The following is a 5,291-nucleotide window of genomic DNA, read 5'->3' as shown; positions in this document are numbered from 1 at the left end:
TGTGTGTATATAACACACATGCGCACATGGGATTAGTATTCAAAATATAAAAAATTTCTACCCGCTGATAAGGAAAAGTTAAAAAGCCCCGAAGTCAAATTGTACAAAGGATATGAATAAGGAATTCACAAAGGGGAAATGCAAATGACCAGTAAACATAAAAAGATGCACCATTTTATTAGTATTCAAGGATTAAAAATAATATATCATTACAAACCTAACAACTTGGCAAATATTTTAAATTTTGATAATGGGCAAGGAAATAAGATAACCATGCTATGCTGGTGAGAATGTAAATTTGCACAGCCAATTTGAAGGTACTTTAGTGGCGTTAAAATTCTAAATGTACATATGATGTGATATATTAATTTTGTCCTTCCCCACTATCTTTGAGAACCGAGATACTTAACATGGGAGTAAAGTGTGGGAGGCAGCCTCTGAAATATGTTTCAATGATTCCATTTCCCAGTATTCAAGGCTTATACAATTCCCTCCTTAAATAATTTGCTTCTAATTAATAGAATACAGCAATGTCGAGGGAAAGTCACTTCTGTTATTAGGTTACAAAACTGGCTTTTATCTTGCTAGCAGATGTTCTCCCTTAGATGTTTTGGTGAAGCAATCTGTCATGTTAAAGAGGCCTATGCAACAAGGAATTGAACTCTGAACTACCAGTTCAGAAATACAGAAGACAGAAAACGATGTTAAACTACACTACAGAGATATTCATCAGAATGCATACTGTGAGCAATTACAGTATGAACACACTTTCCCTCCCTCAAGAAATACAACGCAATGGGGAAAAAAGAAACGGAGGAGAAAGCTACCAATTAAAAGAGAGAAGATAATAAATTCAGAAGAAAAAAATCATTTTATCATAAGGACATATACATTAGAATGTTTATTATAGCTCTATTTACAATCACCAAGATGTGGAATCAATCCAAGTGTCCATCACTTGCAATCCAAGTGCACATAAATAGACTAACAAACTGCAGTATATGTATACCATGGAATACTATTCAGCCATTAAAAGATGGAGACTTTGTATCTTTTGTACTAACTTAGATTCAGTTGGAGAATATTTTAAGTAAAATATCACAGAAAGGAAAAGCAAGTATCCAATGTACTCAATACTAATAGGAAACCAACAGACAAACAAATACACACCCACACAAGAAAAAAACACAAACAAGTGGGGAGGAGGGGGGCAAGGAAAGGAGGTAGGGGAATTAGTGTGTTCTCACCTAACAGGCACAATGTAAGGGTGTATGGCACACCTTCTGGGTGAGCAGGACAATTATAACTTGTACTCTACCTAACAAATGCAAACAATGTAACCTAATCGTCTGTACTCTTTTATTAGTCTGAATTTTTAAAAAAAGAGACAAAGAGACGGGAAGACATTCTTTTGCACATGGGGGATCCTGATTCAAACAAATGTGAAATAAATTATAAGAACTAGAAATTTACGGCTTGGTGCCCGTAGCCCAGTGGTTACAACGCCAGCCACATACACCGAGGGTGGCGGGTTCGAACCCAGCCTAGGCCAGCTAAACAACTGCAACAAAAAAAAAATGGCCAGGCGTTGTGGCAGCTGCCTGTGGTCCCAGCTACTTGGGAGGCTGAGGCAAGAGAATCACTTGAGCCCAAGAGTTTGAGGTTGCTGTTAGCTGTGACGCCACGGAACTCTACCAAGGGTGACAAAGTGAGACTCTGTCTCAAAAAAAAAAAACTGGAAATTTAAACACTTGTTGCATATGTAATGATAAAACAAATAACTATTCAATTTTACCTGATAAAGATATTAGGGTTTGTTTTAAAAGGATTCTTATTTATTAAAGATATATACTGAATTATTTACAGGTAAAATAACATATCTGGGATTTGCTTCAAAATAATGAGGCAAGGGAAGAAATGGATGTGGATATACATGAGAGAAGACTGGCCATGAGTTGCTAACTTCTGAAGGTGGATGTATATATTGAGGCTCACTACTATTTTTTCAACGTTTGCCAGTGTTTTATTAATGACTTCTTTCAGTAAAACTTAAAATATGTACATGTGCTATGATTCTGCATTTATACTTGTACTCCAGGAGGAAAGTACAAGGCCTGTCACTGCAGTGGTGTTACGAATAATGAAAAACAGGATACAATTCAATTTTAAACACAGTAGTTGTTAAAAAGGAATCCAGTACAGACTGACAGCATTGACCTAATAATTTGCAATTTTGTGGGTATAGAAGGCAAATCAATGATGGAGTAGGCATTGACCTGATCAGAAATGGAGTCAAGGCTGGATGTGGTGGCTCATGCCTATAATACTAGCTCTTTGAGAGGCCAAGAAAGGAGGATCACTTGAGGCCAGGAGTTCAAATTAGCAAGAGTGAGAGCCCCATCTCTACTAAAAATAGAAAAAAATAGCCAGGCATGGTGGGGTGTGGTGGCATATGCCTGTAGCTCCAGATACTCTAAAAGCTGATGCAGGAAGATAACTTGAGCCTGGGAGTTCAAAGCTGCAGAGAGCTAAGATTGATGCAGCCACTACACTCTAGCCAGGGCAACAGAGAGAAACCCTATCTTTAAAAAAAAAAGAGAGAGAGAAAGAAAAAGAAAAGGAAGGAAGGAAAGAAAGAAATGAGGTCACGAATACAGGGGGTGCCTCTGCTGCCTACAGACTTTGTGACTTTGGGAGAGGGACTTAACCTCTTTGTGCTTCAGTGTCCCCTCTTTAAAATGGAGTTAATTATAATCGTGTTTAGATCACGTTTGGGGATTAAATCAGTTAATACATGGCTCCAGTTCTGTAACAGTATGGATTCTAATATGTCTTATGTCTCATAAGGTTGCAGTGATGACTGAAAGCTTTCCTACACTCATCACATTTTTTTTTTTTTTTGAGACAGAGTCTTACTTTGTTGTCCCCAGTAGAGTGCTGTTGTGTCATAGTTCACAGCAACCTTAGACTCCTGGGCTTAAGCAATTCAGCCTCCCAAGTAGCTGGGATTATAGGCGCCCACCACAACACCCGACTATTTTTAGAGGCAGGGTCTCACTCTAGCTCAGGCTGGTCTTGAATTCATGAGCTCAGGCATTCCACCTACTTTGGCCTCCCAAAGTGCTGAGATTATAGAAGTGAGCCACTCCCTAGCCCTACTCATCACACTTACACAGACTCTCTCCAGTGTGGCTTCTCTGATGTTTCCTAAGGAGTGTCTGCCTACTAAAGCTTTTACTGCACTGATTGCATTGATGTAGTTTCTCACCAGTATGGATATGGAGATGCTGGAAAAGCCCTGCATTCTGACTGAAGGCTTTGCCACACTTGTTATACTGATAGCGCTTCTCCCCAGTATGTATCCTCTGATGCTGAACAAGGTATAACTGAGGTGGAAAGCCTTCCCACATGCCTCTCCCATATGGATTCTTCTGTGTCTAATGAGGCCACTGCTGGCATTGAAGGCTTTTCCACACTCCTTACATTGGTAGGGTTTCTCTCCAGTGTGGCTCCACTGATGTTCATTCAGGTCTGACCTCTGACTGAAGGCCTTCCCACATTCTTCATATTCATATGGCTTCTCCCCAGTCTGGATTCTTTGGTGCTGAGTGAAGACTAAACTCTGTGGCTCAGCCACATACACCAAGGAAGCCATGTTCGAACCCAGCCTAAGGCAGTTAAATAAAAATGACAACTGCAACAAAAACAAATAGCCAGGCGTTGTGGTGGGTACCTGTCGTCCCAGCTACCTGGGAGGCTGAGGCAAGAGAATTGCTTAAGCCCAGGATTTTGAGGTTGCTGTGAGCTGTGATGCCACTGCACTCTACCGAGGGTGACATAGTGAGACTCTGTCCAAAAAAAAAAAAAAGAATATAATGTATTAATGAAAATAATGAAGTGGTGGGGAAAAAAGCAAAGTATGGAAACAGTGAATGCTATCATTTATGTTGATAAAAAGTGTATATAGGTGTTTACTTACATATGTTTTAAAAATGGGAAAAGGCTATGGCAGAATACATTAATAGCCTTAATTCTTCACCTTTCTCTGTAGCCATGTACTCTCTAGTGCCCTCACATTGTGACTTTGGGCTCAACTACCATGACTTGATTTGGGCAGTGAGATATTAACAAATATGATATAAGCAGAGGCTTGAAAGATACTTGTGTGATTGAGCTTGCTTGTTTTTGTCCTCTAAAATTGCCAAAGGCTAGCCTTCAGATGATAAGAGACATGTAGGACAGAGCAGATCACACCAGTGGAGCAGATAAGACCATCCAAGATCAGCTAACAGCCAGCTAACTACCAGACATGTGATTAGGCCTAGCTGAGCTCTGTAAGGCTGTTTGGTCGACCCACAGCTGACTATAGATGTACAAATAAGCCCTTCTCTCCCCATATTATCTATGCCCCATATGCAAAATGAATGTTTATTGCTATATGCATGCCACCAAAGTTTTATGGCTGTTTATTATACTACATTAGTATGGCAACAGATAACCAATAGAAGGGGAGAAAAACTAGGTAACTATGGAATGAGAGAGCAAGGGAAATTTACTTTTCACTGAATACCCTTTGTACTTTTTTCTGATTTTTGTGTCATTTGGAGTAAGGTACTTATTCTAAAAAAAAAAGAGAGAGAGAGAGAGAGAGGCAGAAAGATAAATATAAGTTGAACATCCTTAATCAAAAATTCAAAAACTGATATGCTTGAAAATTTGAAACTTTTTGAGTGCTAACATAATGTTCAAAGGAAATGCTCACTGGAGCATTGTGGATTTGGGATTTTCAGATTAGGGATGCTCAGCCTATAAATATAATATAAATATTCCAGAATCTAAAAAAAATCCAAAATCCAGGGCGGCTCCTGTTGCTCAGTGGTTAGGGCACCAGCCCCATATACGCAGGGTGGTGGATTTGAACTCTGTCCCCGCCAAACTGCAACAAAAATAATAGCTGGGCATTGTGGCAGGCACCTGTAGTCCCAGCTACTCGGGGGGCTGAGGCAAGAGAATCGCCTAAGCCTAGGAGTTGGAGGTTGCTTTGAGCTGTGACGCCATGGTACTCTACCAAGGGCAATGAAGTGAGACTCTGTCTCTAAAAAAAAAAAAAAAAAAAAAAAAATTCATGGCTTGGGAGCCCAGAGCTCAGTGGTTAGGGCACCAGCCACATGCACTGGGGCTGGTGGGTTCAAACCTGGCCTGGGCCTATTAAACAAATAAACAAAAAAATAGCCAGGTGTTATGGTGGGCACCTGTAGTTCCTGCTACTAGGGAGGCTGAGGCAAGAGGAT

This window comes from Otolemur garnettii, unplaced genomic scaffold (genome assembly GCF_000181295.1).
Source record: "Otolemur garnettii isolate 467f Iridium unplaced genomic scaffold, OtoGar3 scaffold00223, whole genome shotgun sequence".
Taxonomy (NCBI): Eukaryota; Metazoa; Chordata; class Mammalia; order Primates; family Galagidae; genus Otolemur; species Otolemur garnettii.
The sequence above is the reverse complement of the archived record's forward strand: the minus strand, read 5'-3'. Positions refer to the sequence as shown.